Raw genomic sequence first — 17,125 nt, 5'->3', positions numbered from 1 at the left:
CTCGGCCGTCTCCCCACCCAGCTTCCGCGCTGCTAGCGGCGGCGGGCGCAGCCCGGCTCCGCCTGCCAAGGTCAGCCGGCTCCGGCTCCGGTTCCGGTTCTGGCTCTGGCTCCGAGACCACGCCGGTACCACCCCGGCCCGACCGCCCAGCCCCGGGGCTGGGCCACAGCGGCCCAGCCCGGCGGGGCGGAGCGGGAGGCGGCCCGGGGAGTGGCGAGGGGGGTCTTGCCGGGCGTGGCGGGTCTTGCGGGGCGGTGCTGACGTGGTTGAGGGAGGTTTGTGTGTGTGTGTGTGTGTGTACACGTATATACACATGTATATACAGTTCTTCTCAGAGTCTTTTAAACTGAACCTATCAAGGCTGTCCGTGCAGGTGACTGAGAACAATAAGGAGACGGGAGTGATGTAAATAATCCCCACGACATCCTGGAGGAAGGGGCAGCATAATCTCACTCCTGTAACCGCTTTTTTTGGCCGGTGTGTCCGGCGCAGGCAAGGCTGAGCGGTCACCAGCCCGCCCTTGGCCGCTCGTCCCTCGCCGGCCTCCCTGGGGCACAGCGCTGCAGGCCGCACCGCGTCCAGGGAAAATCACGGGCCTTCCCCTGCGATGAGAAGGCTTGTCTCTTCGCGGTGGCGGTGCAGAGAAATGTGCTGAAGTGATAAGAGACGGATGGGCAGAGACGGAGGCCTGAATTGCGGTGGAGGGTGGCCAGGACCGGTGCAGCGTGAGGGCGTGTGCATCCACCCCAGCCGTTCGGCGCCTCCAGGGCCGCAGGCAAAACATTCCTTGTTTCCACTCAACCTCTGAAATGTGATTTGACACATACCCCAGAAAACTGGCCGTCTGGCTCACACACAGAGGCAGTTAGATATCACTTCCAGTAAGCAATCTTCCCTCAAACCCCATCTGCACAGGAGCAGTGTCTAGCAGCCCCTGTCACGGTTTGTAATTCTGCTTCTGTACCCTAATGAAAAGACAGATTGTTCTCCAAAGAGCATTAAGAAAATATAGAAATATTTAAGTGTGTTGACAATGTTAGAATTATTGTACTGGCTTTTGTGGGAAATTGTTTAGCATGTTTTCAGCAAATAACACACTGCACATTGTTCATGGATATGTCAGAGCCTAATCAGATCTGTGTCTGTGTGGTAGATGTGTTTAGCCACCAGTCTTAAGTTCCCTCACTAATTATGAGTTGGTATTTTACTCAAGATCAGGTGGTCTGTGTAAGCCACAGTTCCTGATCTTATTTACAGCATGAATAATAGTATGAACACATGCTTCAAAATACTAATTTGGCTATGTTTGCTTTCCCTGAGCACTTAGCTGAGCAATGGTAGTGATGATTGCAGGCACCGTGGATTTTAGAGACTCCTGGAAGTGAATCCTGAATTAGAAACCTTTATTTTGATTTTAATGAGGTATGGTCAATACAATTCCGTCTTTGGGGATGTTTATCTCTGGAAGTACCTTCCTTATCAAGAAAGTAAAAGGCAAGCCAAATCAACAGCATCAAGGGAAAGCTTTGATACCCATCTCCTGACTTTTTACGCTCTGTATTTCATAGGCTTCACAAATATTACTTCTGATTTACACTCCTTTGTACAAGAAGTAGGGCCAAGGATGTAGTTGCCCAGCAAGAGAAAGTTATCCCATGAGAAACATTCATTGCAGGAGTTGACTTAAAACACACGTCCTTGGATTTCTACACATCATGGACAATTTATTAGGCTGAAAACAGAACACTGATGTCAAGGTTTACAGCATAAGTTTAGTTTAAAACTAACGCTGTCCTTTTTCAATCTACCCTCTAGCTGAAAATTTAGGCTATTATGAATGTGCCTATCAGTGATAGACCCAGAAACTGCTCATGTATACCCAAATGTTAACAAAGTTGCTTTTCTGAATGCTGTGGAAAGGCTAAGATAGGTCTTACGTATCAGGCAGTCACTGGGAAGTAGCTGATACTAATTTACTCCACAGCAGTTGTTTTCTTGTGCCCAAATTCCAAAAGTCAGGCCAAGGCCAAGCAGTCAAATTTTCAGGCTGGAGAAGCTGAAAAGCAATTAGAAATGCAGTATCCTTATTTGTAGTGGTGTTCCTCCCGTAACACATGTTCCATTGAAAGAAAAATGTATTTTCATAACTATTTCCAAACTTCAATTTTATCTTGCAGATAATGCCATCTTTGCACACAAAATGGCTCAGAAGGTAACTTTTTGTTTCAGTCCAGGGCACTTCACAAAATAAAGGAAACACAGCTATAGAGTGCTGCTTTTAGTGTGTAATTAGCTTTCTGACACTCCTAGCTGGATTATTTCAGTGTTACCAATTCCTAGCTATGTCCTTCTTCCAAATCTCAAAATGGTATCTAAGCCACCGCCCCAAAAAAACACAAGCCAATCCAGCTTTGAGCCTAAGGTTAGAAGTCAAAATGAACAATGTAGAATGTTGCCAAAATATCAAGACTTCTAAAATAAAACTAGAAACTTCCAGGTTGTTTTTTTTTTTTTTTTTAATATTTCAAACCACGTATTTTGGTCTCTAAAGAAAAAAAAACCCATAAACATTATTTTATAATGCATATAACTCTTGGTTATGATTTCCAATGCAAAAGCTGATCTCCCAACGCAGAGAAAACCTACATGACAGGAGTGCACCAGGTACTTGTGTTCCAGATAAGTTCTTTAAAAAAGAAAATACAGCATCTTAAGAAAGGGATTTCAGAACAAAAGATCTGAAGTTCCGACTGAGCTAGAAATGAACTATTTTAGCAGGATATTAAACAAACCTCAATAAGCTGGTCTTGAAAGGAAGTAGCTGGAGAGTCACATGTTTAAATTTCTTGATTGCAAGCTATTAGGTACAGGGGAAAACGTAAACATCCTCTTCCTCCTATACAGTCCTCATTCCAGCACCATTTGCCCACTCTCCCCACAAGATAAAGCCATAATCCCATGTGGAGAATGAGCCCTTGTAAGACAAGGCACTTAACTGAAGTTTGTTTGTAGCACCAGGTGTTTGCCTGGCCACCTCAACTTTGGAATATGACTGCCCACAGTAAGCATGTTTGCCAATGACCTGGATTCAATTTTTGATGTACTGACAGGAATATAGAAGTGTACTCTTAAGTATCAGAGAAAAGTTCTGAATTTTTATGTGTGGGTAATGAACTCCTTTGCTGTAAATAGAAATTTGTGTTTCTGGGTGTCTCAATCCATATAAAAGATGCGGAAATCTGGTACTTCTGTTGGGCTACCATCCGGTTTTCCTTTTGTAGTTAGCCATCAGTTTCACATACGTAATGGAATTTTGCCCCTGAATTTCGTACCAAAGCAAGCAGAAGAAAAAAAAAATTACGTATACAAAATAAATTTTCTGTAGAAAAACACATCATGTGAACAAATACATTAGGTAAAATTTGTTGGGTTCTTATTTGCCAAGATTAACAGGCTCTTCTTCTTATAAAAAATGTAACTTCCATCTGAATCCTTTATACATAGTAAGAAAAGTGTATATGCTCACAAAAATTAATACAAAGCATGACCTGCAGGAGGGTTGTCTTAGGTGAACATTCTGTTTTGACAAGCATTCATTCGCTCAAATGTTGGTTAACTTTGGGGAAAAGCTTTGAGGCACTTTGGTCATCACTTCACAAACTCCTTCCGCTGATACGCCTTCACCGCAGCAACGTGCTGGCAGACAATCCTGATCTTCTCGGGTTCATTTCTTTCCTAAAAGATAATCAAAAGAGATTTTTTGTGACAGAGATAAAGTGATATCAACCTGACCTATCAAAGGACTGTGGGACAGAAGTGGCTAGAGAAGCCCTGCAGAGGCAGCCAGCTGCATCTGAGCATGTTGGCTTGGTTCACCTATAGCCCAAGGGACTGCTAGGCTGCAGTCCATCCCATCCTAAATAGTACACTGGGGAGATACTGCAGGTTTCCGCTAGCACAACTCATTTATCAACCCAGCCTATGAGAATTCAGAAACGTGAGAGGAATTGCTCCCTCAGAGTCTTCCCTACTGGCTATAGCAGGATCCTGAGTGACTAACTCAGATGTAACCTTCTGCAGATGCAGACTGTCCAGTGAGAACACCCGCTCCCTGCCCCACCTACGAAGGAGTACATAGTGATGTAGAAGCAATTAGCTGGTGAAACCACCATTCACAGCAACAAGGATAGAATGTCCTCTCCGCTTCTAGGAGGTCCCAGATAACTTAAAAGTTACAACAGTTTAAAGCACCGTACTCATGAAAAAACACCATAACATGTATTTTCCGACTCTCTTTCGCTACCTCATTCATTGCAACTTACCTGCCTGGTCCATCCACACACATCTTTTGAAAATTAAATGGAAGGGACATGTGAATTTGGAACCATTAAGAGCCTAGTATGGAAACGTGCTTATATTTTAGAGACAGGTTTCTCACGAAAGCTTGAGAAATGTTGCTACTTTTACTATTGAGGAAAACCAAATATTTAGTAACAGCTTGAAGTTCACAATTTCTCTCTGAAGAGGTTATCAGCAGGAAGAGAGCCATGTTCTTTAAAGGTCTACTTCCATTCAATGGGAAAGATGCTGTCTGACCTCAGCTTAACTAAAAGTCAGCAGGAATTTTTTTGTTTAGACTGAATAACAATAAAAGATGCCTGCCCAAGACCCTGGCTGTGACAGTACATTATGGAAAATGCATTAACATTCCAGCAGCGTTAATCATTTTAACAGGAAGACAGACAGACAGACACCAAGAGGGACCCTCCTTGTTGGAGCTCATGTGTTGGGAAAGCACTCCAAGCGTTCTCAAAAGACCGTTTTGAACAGTTGCCTTTTGCAGCACACCTACCAAGATACAAAGCATTTCAGATTAGCTGCAAACCCAGAATCTCTCACAGAAAATTCCCTCCCTTTTGTTACCAGGGGAGACGAGCCTAGTGCCCCTATCAGCCATGCCGTTACTGCCACAGCCACTGGCCAGTGGGCAGCTCCTCTGCTAGGACAACCTCAGAGCATCTAGAGTATTTTGCATGTGAGTCATCTACTTCATCCAGATGTCTAGAGAGCAGGAGAGAGCCTGGCCTTCTGCTTCCACCTCCTGCCTGTGCACTGACCCACTCAAAACTACGCCTAGGTCCTGACAGCACCGCTGGGAACAGGCACTCAGCACCGCCAGCACTCATCCAGCTCCTGACGTCCCTGAGGTGTCCACAAATACATTCATCAGTGTGCTTTACTGAAGCAGTGGTCATATAATATCAGCCCAACAGCTGAAGTGTTGACTTACAAATTGTTTCTCCATCTTGTGAGATCCCTGTGGCTCTTACATGTATGTAGAATCATAGAATCATTTAGGTTGGAAAAGACCTTTAAAATCATTGAGTCCAACTGTTAACCTAACACTGCCAAGTCCACTACTACACTATGTCCCTGAGTGCCACATCTACACATCTTTTAAATACCTCCAGACATGGTGACTCCACCACTTCCCTGGGCCGCCTGTTCCAATGCTTGACAACCCTTTTGGTGAAGAAATTTTTCCTAATATCCAATCCAAATCTCCCCTGGCGCAACTTGAGGCCACTTACTCTCGTCCTGTCGCTTGTTACTTGGGAAAAGAGACATGAAGATAAGCCTCCCACAGGCTCTTGTTTTCAAAAAAAATTTTGAAATGAAACTGATTTTTTCAGTATTTCCCAGGTAAAACCCAACATTTGAACACTTCTTCACTGAAAGCTCAGTATGACACCTACCCATATATACATACGTATATTAGATTTTTAAACAAATAATGAGACCAGGCCAGTAAAAAAGAACGTATGTAAATGTTACATAGCACTAAGGTTCTTAAAGTGCATGAACTTTAGAGAGAATATAGGAAAAGGATTTTAAATGAGGATAAATGTAGGGACTAATCTACATGTTTTTCACTATACCTCTTTGTTTGGAGCAAGGGAAGGGAGATCAGTCTCCAAGCAAATGTTCTCCTGTGGAATCTGATTAATTAACTTCTCTCACCAGTGCAGCCAGAAAAATAAACAAGACAGAATAGCCCATGAGAAGGTCAGTCTCACTACAGCAATCAATATAGCAACATGCAAATTAAGTACCAGCTCTGCCAGAATGGCATTCAGACTGTTTAAGCCTTTGGAGATAATCCTATATTTCCAATGAACTGCAAACACAGGCTGAACAGAGTATTTATGCCCTTTAAGACCTCACACAGTACCAATAGCTTATAGCTTTTAGAAACCTTGGGAGAGGAATGAAGAGGAAATAACTTGGGTCCTGAGAACACCTCTGCTTTGGATGCTTACTTCTCTCTGCTGGCTGCACGACCACCTTGGGCTCCTACAAGCCGTGCATGGGGGGAAAGCGATGCTGGATGCCAGAAAGCAGACTCACAAAGCTGCTGAAAAGACACGGGTCAGTTCCACACACTGGTGAAAGAACAGCACAGCCACAACCCAGCTGGCAGCTTGGGAGCACAGTGCTCAGACACATCCCAGCATCCCTTCTGCCAGCTTAAGTGAATGGATGGGGAGAGCTTATCATTGCCTCCTTTCACCTGGGCAGATTTAGCACTCTCGGTGACTCTCCGGTCAGCTCAGCTCTTCCCAGGGTTAAATGTCCGAGTACTGGAAGCAAAAGACTTTGTGCCTCTATCAGGCCAGAGGGAGATGATGGAGCAGCCAGAGTCTGGGGCAAGGGCAGAGCTGGGCAATGTTTGGATGGATGGTGAACCCCCTGACAAAGGGCTAGCTTTGGAGAGGCTGCATTTTTGAAGGGCCAAAGTTACTTATGTGTTTGGGAAACTTTCTTTCATTTAGAAACACCAAACCATTTCACAATGAGTTTCATACTGAGCTTTCAGTGAAGAAGTGTTCAAATGTTGGGTTTTACCTGGGAAATACTGAAAAAATCAGTTTCATTTCAAAATTTTTTTTGAAAACAAGAGCCTGTGGGAGGCTTATCTTCAAACTGCTACATGAGGTCTCTTTCTCATGTATTTTTCCAAAATCCACAGTGTCTCATTTTCATTCCAAAGGAAAGCAAGTTTACGGGGGCGTTGACACTTCTCATGGCGTGCAAGTCACTCCACAGCCAGCCACAGCCAACCCCCATCCCTGCTAGTATCACTTTTCCCTCTGCATTGATTCAGGTACTGGAAAATGATAGTTGGAAAAGAAGGCAAAAGGCCAAGGCTCATGCAATCCAATTATAACCCTGCCGAAAAGGCTTCCAGGAACTCTGCAAGGACTAACCTGATCATGCCTTGTAACGGCTGGAGGAAAAGAAAAATAATAGCCAGCTTGTGCCCCTTCCAGAGTGACAGACTGTTTCCCAGCAAAGTTATGGAGCAGTATGTCCTGAACACCTACAATGTACGTAAGAAACCCAGGGGGCTGGGATCAGGCTGCAGAGTTGAGCAACCCAAACACTCTGTATCAGGTTTTCTTATAGCAGGACAGGGCGACTCCAAGATCACAGTAAGCAGACACTGAAAAATGCAAAGCTTGTGTTTGTTAACCCTGCCCTCCATATGGTGAAACGGCTGCTGAGGTTCCCTCAGCCCACTGGTAGGTAGGCAAGTACCACAAAATTAACTTCTTATCAGTCACCAGAGGACTGGTAATGGGCACATTTTTTAAATTAGCACCTGCCTGGTCTGTATTGGGACTTGCAAATACAGGAAAAAATCTTTGCTGTAATTGCTCAGCTACCTGTCTTCCAGGTTCACAGCCCCTTTTTTCTGTCCTGTTGTCTTCTGCCATGCTTATATTTTAATGTACACATAAACCTAATTGTTTTTAAGTGAGTGGAAAGGATATACATTTTTTCCCCATTAGGTAAATAAAATTTGGAATATACACATCTGCTTAAAATAGTCCATAGGGAGAAAAAAAAAAACCAAACCAACTCATGAAATCTTGCTTTCTTACCCTAATTCAAAAAACCCCACCATATTGAGTAATGCTGAGGCAGTAGCTCTTTTGCTCCACTACCGTCACCATTCCCTGCAAAGCTACAGTACTTTTCTTGGTCTCTGCTTCAGTAATTTTCCACCTGACATACTTATTCAGGAGCACTTCGTGGTTACTTCTGTTACTAGGTCTGTACCAAGTAGCACCCTTGTGTTTTCCACTCAGCTCTCTTGACATTACCGAGTCTTGAGATGTATATTCAAGACAAAGATGCATTACCATCATCTCTGTGTAAGCGGAGGGAATGGGTGCAGTTCTTGTATGTGAGCAGAGTCATCTAACAGATCACTTCCAAAAAATAAATTATTTCTAATCCTGGGTCCTGTACCCACTGTTAAAAAAACCCAGGAGCGATGCCTACCTTCCTCCTTCAGAAAGCAATCGCTTGTCTGCCAGCTGAGCAAGGATGCACGTTTCTGCTCAATGCAAACACATGCCTTAGACAAGCAGTGACACTGAGTGAGTTTAGTTTTTATCTTAAATACTAGTTTGTTTACTTTTAGAAAGCAATAGCCTTCCATTAGCAATAAAGAGCAGCTGTGGAGCTGAGCAGAGTTCAGCTTGGCACTCAGAGCACAGTGGAGATAGGAGCACAAGTCAGTTGGGAAGACAGCCACGTGCTGTCCTCCTTCAGAGGAAGGCTTTGCACCCGCTCGCTGTGTGCAGCCACAGCAGCTGTGGAAAAGCAAGGCAGACCTGTTCTTTTTCCTTCTGGTTGTGCTTCTACTTGCATCACTTTTGGTGGTGGTGCACATCCACCAAACACATACTAAGATGATGGCACTCAGCAGTTACCATGGAGGGCACTGCTTGAGATGCATCCTTTTGCTATTGGAAGTGTGCCGGAAAGGACCTCACCTGGTTTGCAATCACTGACTACAGGGCAGGCAGTCTGGGGAAAGGATACCATCCTACAACGATTTCCCACACCAAACATACACAGAGCTCCCTTTCCATGAGTCCAGATCCCTGTTTTTTTGTGGATTTAACAGCATAAGACTCGTCAGAAGTCACGTGCAAAGGTAGTTTAAAGTCCCCTTTCACACTGACTCTCTCCTGATGCTATCTGGAGCAGGCCCTTATATCCAGAGGGCATAGAATGAGCCAGGGGTTGCTCTGACTCACCCTGGACTGGGCAGAGACCAAAAGCAGCAGGCTGGGATAAACAGCCCTTTTTTCCAGCCCCACCTTTGTATCTGTTATGCCAGTTCCAAAGGGTATAAGCAGAACAGCTGGCAGTGGACTATACCCAAAACACCCTCTCCTGATCACTCAAACTGGCTTATTGCCAGATGGTGCACAGCAAAGCAGTAGTACTCCAGAAAATTTCATCTTTGATTTCTTCCAAATATTTCTTTTCCAGTGATCACTGCTGGCCATGTGTTATTTCATTTTTGTTGCTATCTGCATCCACCTGAAGTTTAAGAGAGTCTTTTGCAACTGTTGTATTAAATTTAACTCATTTTTATTGTCAGTGCCATGGGCACCTATGCGAATACAGCTATGACCCTTCCCCATGTACATAAACTGCATGCAGCATGCTTATTTATATTAATAAGAAGATAAGTTGCTTTGTCCCATCCTCCCTCCTCCATTGCAAGTTCCATATGTCAAGGGCTGAAACCTGAAATTGAGTCAAGGAGTTTTTAAGAGTAACAGGATGGGGGGCACATCTGCTCCTGGGCTTCATGGGCAAATCACTAGCCAAGATCCCTGGAGATGAAAGCAGGCCCTCATTCATTTTTCTCCCCTTGTTTCAATGAGAACCTTTCCTCTGCTATGCCATGTAGCATGAGAGAGAAAATGATGCCTTGAGAGCAATTATCACAAGTCTAAATACTGGGTGGTCCTTGCAGCAGAGCATAACCCAGTTATCACAGAGAGGATGGTGTGGGTTACTAACAGAAAAAGGTGAAGAACCATAAAAAGAACTCTCCTTTGGGAGAAAGGAAGCCTCCTGCATCCTTAGCAGAAGCACAGCTGGAAAGGAACATTTTTCTAGTTCATGTTTGGCAGAGACACCATGCTCCTAGATGTAAGTGCTCAAAAGTATTGTTATATTTTCAGCTCAAGCCATTGAACACTTGGATAAACTCAAACTTCAAAACAACCCCTAGTGTTCTTTAGAGAATGCCTGTGGAGCTGTGATGCAGGAAACAGGTGTTGAACCTAGTTAAAGTCCAATGTATGAAGGAGACACTGTGTGAAAGGTTTCTGGCTCACACTGGCAAGTCCAGTTGTTTTGCTGTGGCCTGCTGCAGCACAAGGAGTCTCTGCTGCTCCTTGCATTGCTGACACATGGATGCACGCCACAGAGTGAAGTCCAGCCCACCCCACACAAAGAGCCAGCTAAGACTTCACAAAATGTGATGAACTTCAAACTGTGGGGATCTAATGCCTTCACTAGCTCAATTTTCTCAGGAGAGTGGCAGAAGCTCTCAGCAATGAAGAAACAGAGCAGAAAATGGCATCCTCTAAAACGCAACATAGATGGACATGCAGTAACATATGAATAATAAAAATCAAGAAAATGTGACATCAGCTATGAAAATACTCCTGGTAAAGAGCTAAAGTAGCTTCTCTAGGTTTTGTACAATGTCTTCATTGCAGGAAAACAGCATTTCAAACATCTATCAACACACCCCCCTTGTGGGGATTTGCAATTTTCATTTCAGTCCTGCACAAATGTTTAACCAGGAAAATAGTTTGGGGATTTAATCCCAACTTCATATTTATTCATGCAGAGGAATATAAGCAGCCAGAAATTACAACGAGTTACAGACACCTTAATAGAGTTTGCATATAGTTAAATCAGGTGAACTCTGGTTATGCAGAAATTAGAGCAGATGACCTCGCCAATGGCCACCAGCTTACCTTTGTATTTCTCAAATAGTGGGAGGAGAGATTCTAGGTCCTGTGATAAACCAGCTATGTGCTTTGTAAAGACTGCTAGGCGCTAAGCCGAGCCACTGCAAACAAAACCACACGCAACTGTACTATTGTTCATCTCAAAATGCAAATCATGAAAATGACAGTCTGGGACAGAGGGGATCAGTCTACTGTGTTACTGACAGCTTCTGAATAACCCAGTTATTCAGCCCTTTGAGAAGAAAATGGAGAGATAGATTCAAAGAGTGCTGGAGGGGAGCTAGTCCAGGTAACTCTGCTAGCGAGCAGAGGAAGAAAGACCCCATTCTTCCTAATTTGGCTGAACTGAGCCTCATCTTCTAAGAGCTGGGAAACCTTTGAAAAAGGTGTCTTGGCAACTTGATAGGTCTCTGGCAGCCTGGTGCTGGGTGGTGTCCTTCCGAGAGGAAAGGCAGCTGTCAGTGCCAGGAAACAGTTCTCGTTGAACCAACCTACCAGATCGGTCCCACGAATCACTGCCTTCTCAGCTGAGCCCTTTGTCACTCTGGGATATTCAAGAGCACAGGATCATGTGCGAACAGCAGATGGACAGAACAATTTCCCAAGCTCCCTGTCTTCAGCTCTGGTAAAACTTCACTGTGGGTTTCCAGCTACGAGACCCCCATCCAGCGCCATGTGGGACAGAGTATAAACGGGAAGGAGACTTCTCCCCATCCCTGGGAGATGGCGGCAAGACAGCTTCTACCAACAGGGCTCCCGCTGAACCTCAACTCTGTCTGCCACTGATGGCAACAGGGTCAGCACTTACCCTCCTCAAGAGATGCCCCAGAGTTCACCCTGCCCTGCCACAATCTGCATCCACTAAGGCAGTAGGGATGAAGCAAGGCCACTGGATGTAGCTGCACCTCTCCAAAAAAAAAAAAAAAAGGGCAACCTAAGGACTCTGAAAGGAAGCTCTGAGCATCCTGATACCGCAGCAGCCGCCATGTGCTGGTAATGACACAACCTCTTTGGATAAGTGCTCCCACGTATGCACAGAGATTGTCAATGGATGTGCTGCACTCACTAGGAGTACAGAAGGGATGATTTCAGAGAGCGCTGATATCTGTTCGTGCATTATTATATGCCACATTAGCCTGCTGCACATGCACTTGGCATTGCCTCGACTCAGTATAGAGGTCCTGTGTAGTACAGAGCTGAGTTTCCACCCTGAATTTCCCAGGCAGGAATAATTACTCCTAAAGAGAAGCGAAGTTATCTAGGGATGCTTTGGTTGGAGCTTCCCACATAGCACTCCATTTAGCTTCTTCCCACAGTGCTCCTCCATTTGTTCACTTCCTCCCACTTTGTTGTGTGTCCAGAAACGATCTGAGCACAAAAATGCTCTCGCTGTATTTATAACAATAAGCCAGTGCCAATCAGGACTTCAAAGCTGCCCTCTCCAGGCAGTGCACTTCACAAAGACAGATCTTCCTGCTAGATAATCCCAGGTCCTTTCCATTTCATGGGTTCACCAGTGGTCATGTGCTGAAATGATCTAGGAGGTCCAAAGCAGCAGGTCCAATTCCACGCAGGAGACACAGCATCTGACATACACGCATTCCCACGGAAATCAGTTAACACAGTCATGCTGTCTCCTAGTCCACATCCACAACTCAGTTTTTGACAACGATCAACAAAATTCGGCTGGCAGACAGACAGAGCTTTTGGGGATACAAAGTTCCTACAAGTTCTGTGAGAGTTTGTGGCTGTGTAGATGACACCGGCCCTCTCCATTCCCCCTCAGGACTACCAAGAGGAAGCAGACACCCAGCTTCTGAGTCTGACGCTGGCAGCTATCCAAACATGACCTACCCAACTCTGGAATAATCTCAGCATGTGCTATTTCTTGCCTAAATGGCAATCCAACAAGTGCTGGGAGACAACATGGAAGAGAGCTGGGGAATTACAGGGAGGCCACAGGGCACAGAAGAAAGTCGAGGTACTGTGGCAAGCAGAGCCCCGAGGGCACATGGAAGAGCTGGTGGTACCACGGCAGGGATCAGGGGGGACACATAGGGAGCTGGAAATGCAGCACCAGTAGTGCTGGGCCACAATGAGAGCATCACAGGACATGGATAGGAGACTGGGATTGCTGTGGTGAGGAGGTCATAAATCCCTGGGGGAAAAAAACTTTATTGATTTTCCTGCTTGCAAGATAACTTGTCTATCAACGTGGGCACTGACAAGGAGACAAGTATCCGTTTGCATGCTTTGGTGGCGGAGCATATAGCCCTGGCACAGCCAAAATAGTGGACATAAAATCTGAAAGTGCATTAAAGAAGTTAAACCCAGTGTCCACACCCTGTTGCAGAAATGCAAAATACACATGGGAAGGAGCAAGGCACTTCACCTGGACCATGGTGTTGCGCTGCCCATCTGCTCTGTTCCAAATCGGATGAACCCCAAAACACGCAGTGACGGAGACAGGACGCCTTTGGGGGGCGGGAGGAGGCAGGGACATATCAGCTGTTATTCCCTGGCAGCAAGCGTGGCCCAGGTGCAGTAAGTGCCAGCAGCCGTGGAGACCTTGCAGCAGATGGAGAGGACACCCGCCACAGCGCCACAGGGCACAGCTCTGCTGCTGTTTAGCATACAGGCTTTGTCGATAGGGACTAAGCAGGGTGGGGACCACAAACAGCTCTCTCACCGCTGCCTGCAGGCTTTAACAGCCAGCCCCAGACACAGCCCATGTGCTGACCCAGCCTGCCTGCCCAGCAATACCTCTGGGGCATCACAGGTTCGATCACACTGCTAATGTTGTGACTTTTCTACATCTCACCCCCTGCACTTCCAAAACAAGGGGATGTGGCCCTGCTTCTGCCCATGTCAGTACTGCTTCGTGGTCCTTTGGGCAGCTATACTCACTCCTGTGCTGGGAAGCTGAAGGTTTGCTCAGCCACGCTGTGGCAGGCTGGGCTCATCTGTATGCAGCCACTGACCGTGGACACCATGCAGCTGCCTCACCTGCCCTTGAAGGCACTGTATGTAGACATATTACCTTGCCCCGGCATTGCAGACAAAATCCATATATTTTGATGTTGACTGTCATTTTGGTAGGACATCAGATAGGTCGCCAAGCGCCACTGCAGAAGTAGCTTGCTCTTCAGAGCACCGCCCTCTAAAAACAGGCCAGATCTTCCTGCTCTGTGCGAATGCCACTTCTCTACACTTTTTTTCAGCTTTGCCTTAAGTTCCTCGATGCCACCTGCACACTCACTACACGACAAGCGCCCCATGCGCCAGAGGCTCTGTGCACCAAAGCCCTCTGCGGCAGCCAAGCCAAATGCCGGCACTGCTCATCATGCTGTTTTCTAGGGCAGAGAGGGGCTACACCTTGCTCCTACAGACTCCTTGTCCCAGTGCCTCATTGTTGCTGGTTTTTCAGGGGAACCACACGACCATTTTAATCAGCAGACTGTCGAGGTAGTGGCACTGATCTCCCGTGTTTGCATTAAGCACCATTGGCAGCATCTCTCTGTGCACAGTGCCGAGCATTTGGGGAGATGGCTATCAGTTCCTGCCCCAGGCCTGGGTTCATCAGGGCCATGATCCTCACTGTGTTTTCTGTTTTGTCATTCACAGCAGCTCAAAGAGGGGCATAAAAATTTGCCAGGCCCTGGCACGGGTATTTTGGACTCACTGCACGGTGAGGCCACCATGCAGTGCAGTGAGGGTTATCATGCCCGTGCCCCAACTGATTCACACCAATAGAAAAACCAACCCCACCAGGGCAAATGAACAGATGGATAACCACCCGCTGAAGAGGAAAATGTTGAGACAACTAGGTGCTACAGCAATTCATATCCTTTCTTTGATCTCAGCTGTATCTTTGTACTGCGTATAGAAAGCTGAAAGAACAACAAACCTTTCTACTAAGCCAGTGACTCTCTCAAATTCATTTTCCTGCTCTGTAACAGGAACAGAGGCTCGAACCAGCCTGCATTAAAGAAAAAACAAACAAAAGTAGAAGTTCATTAGTGATGAAAGTTGCATTTCCAGCCAATTATTTATTTGCTTTGCCTCTAAAGAGCCTATCTATGCATTGCATAGGAGCCTGTTGGAAGCACCTCCAGTAAAAGTCTTTGGTCAATTTGTTTAAACTCTTATTGCAATAAACAGCAAGATTAAACAGCATATCACCCACTTGGCCTCATCACCATCTCCTCACTTGTTCCTATGTCAAAATCTGGAGAAACTCATGACCCTTGCAGTTTGTCCCAGAGTTCAGCAGACTCAAGCCCTGTGAGTCCATGACTAAAAACAAGCTTCAGAAGAAAGGCCCCAGGAGGATGGTCCACCTACAGGCCTCCAAAAACTATTCGAGCACAGATAGAGCCCTTAGACAGACTCTTAGCTGTCAGTCCTGACCTCAGAGGGGATTTCCAGGATCTCAAGAGTTCAAGTGACTTAAGCTGAACCTTTTAGTTCTACTATACCCACCCAACTCTTGCAAGTCACTCAGCCTTCAGGCAAAATCACTTCAGTCTTGTTCCGAGAGTCCTGAAAACAGCTTGGCACGGGTGGCAAAAGGGCAATGACACCAGCCAGCCGAGGAGTGCAATTTTAGCATCTTTACAGCTCCTGCTATTGATTCAAGGTGCTCCCTGAACAAGGGAGGGGCAAAGTACCTCTGTGTGATTTCATACCTGCTGACGGCATACGCTGGTCCGCTATTTTGTCTCTATCAACAGACAAATTCACTTTAGAAGCTCTCTAGATCTACAAGCTCTGCACCTCAGCCTATGGAAAGTACCTTCACATTAATACCATCATCCTGCATCCCTCTCATTATTTATGCCTGGTGTTAAGCTATGCACTCACTGTTAGCCCGTGCACGTGTGGGGGTCCCTAGTGCACACAGTGCATCTGCACACATTATTTTAAGCCCAGAAAGAACCAAGCAACACAGGGCTTTTTTATCTGGCAGAAGTTGTACCAGCCAGAGCTGCATTGATAAGAGTACTGACTAACAAGTGAGGCACTCTAAAGGCACTAATTATGCCAAAGAAATCACAAACGTTGTTTTTTCAATCACATGAGATATATCCTGCAAAATAAAGAGATATTAGGAGTCACACAAAATGCAATCAGATCTGCTGTTTGTAGCATCCCAGGGAAAGATGATAGCTAACTATATCAGACGGAGCTTGGGACCTACTGCTTTCCATGCTGCTGCAGACTACCTGTGCCATTCCATCTCTGTGAGACAGAGGTCACCAGGGCTGTTAGTGTCCCCCAAAATTAATGGCATGACTGAAAAGAAAACTTGGGTCTCCACTAACTCTGTGCTTTCTCTCTCATTTCCCCTCAGGTTTCCCCGAAAGCTAAACATGGCATCCAGCTAAATTTGCAGTGGGTACTTCCCCCAGTACATCCCTGGCCACTCCAGTGTCCTCTGCTACATAGGAAGGGACATGGCTAATCCAGACAACCTGAGAGGCTGCAACAGGGTTCAGCACACACACCGATAGCGCTAAGGCCAGACTTTGTGTGGAGGGAGGGTTTCATGGTGTGCAGCCACACGGCTCCCCCACAAGCCATCCTGCCTTCCCAAGCCTTTCTGGACCAGGCGTTAGCCCTGCAGGCAGAAATGCAAGCCCTCTGTTAAATTCCCCTTTCAAGGTAAAGACACAGGACGACTGCTGAGGGACCAATGATGTTTTCCAGCTCAGAAACCACACTTCCTCCCCTCACATGTTAGCTACCACCAGTCCTGAGCAAGTGCCTCAAGAAGTCGGGTTTCCTGTGCAAAGCAAAGACTTTATTTCCAGGGCCTGACACCGCCCCCAGCACTGACTGCAGGGGGCTGGGGCACAGCTCGCGCAACAAATCAACAGCACTGGGGAAAGGGTGCTACTTCTGACCCTTTTTTGGTGTTCGGGATGCCAAGACAGGGTAGGAATGACACTGCATTTTCCTTTTCTGGAACGCCAGGCCACCTACGCCATGACTTAGCTCAGGCGCCACAGGTCTAAGGAGAGGACAAAGTCAGTCTGTTTTGCTGCAGGCACCCTGCCAGGCTCGTCCTACCCACGGCTGCTGCAATGTCAGGTTTCTCTCGACCAGGGGAAGCAACCTTGTGCCTCCCTCCCCAGCCCCAACCACACTCCTGCCCAGCTGGGACCTGGAGGACATGAGTGTGCCTACAGGTTTTTGCAGCACTGCAGCAGCAAAAGGGATTCAGGACCTCAGGCCAGATGTCATCTGACTGCAAGGTTAAGCCTGAA

Source organism: Leptosomus discolor, chromosome 2, assembly GCF_034619465.1.
Source record: "Leptosomus discolor isolate bLepDis1 chromosome 2, bLepDis1.hap2, whole genome shotgun sequence".
NCBI classification, from domain to species: Eukaryota; Metazoa; Chordata; class Aves; order Leptosomiformes; family Leptosomidae; genus Leptosomus; species Leptosomus discolor.
Note: the sequence above shows the minus strand (reverse complement) of the source record.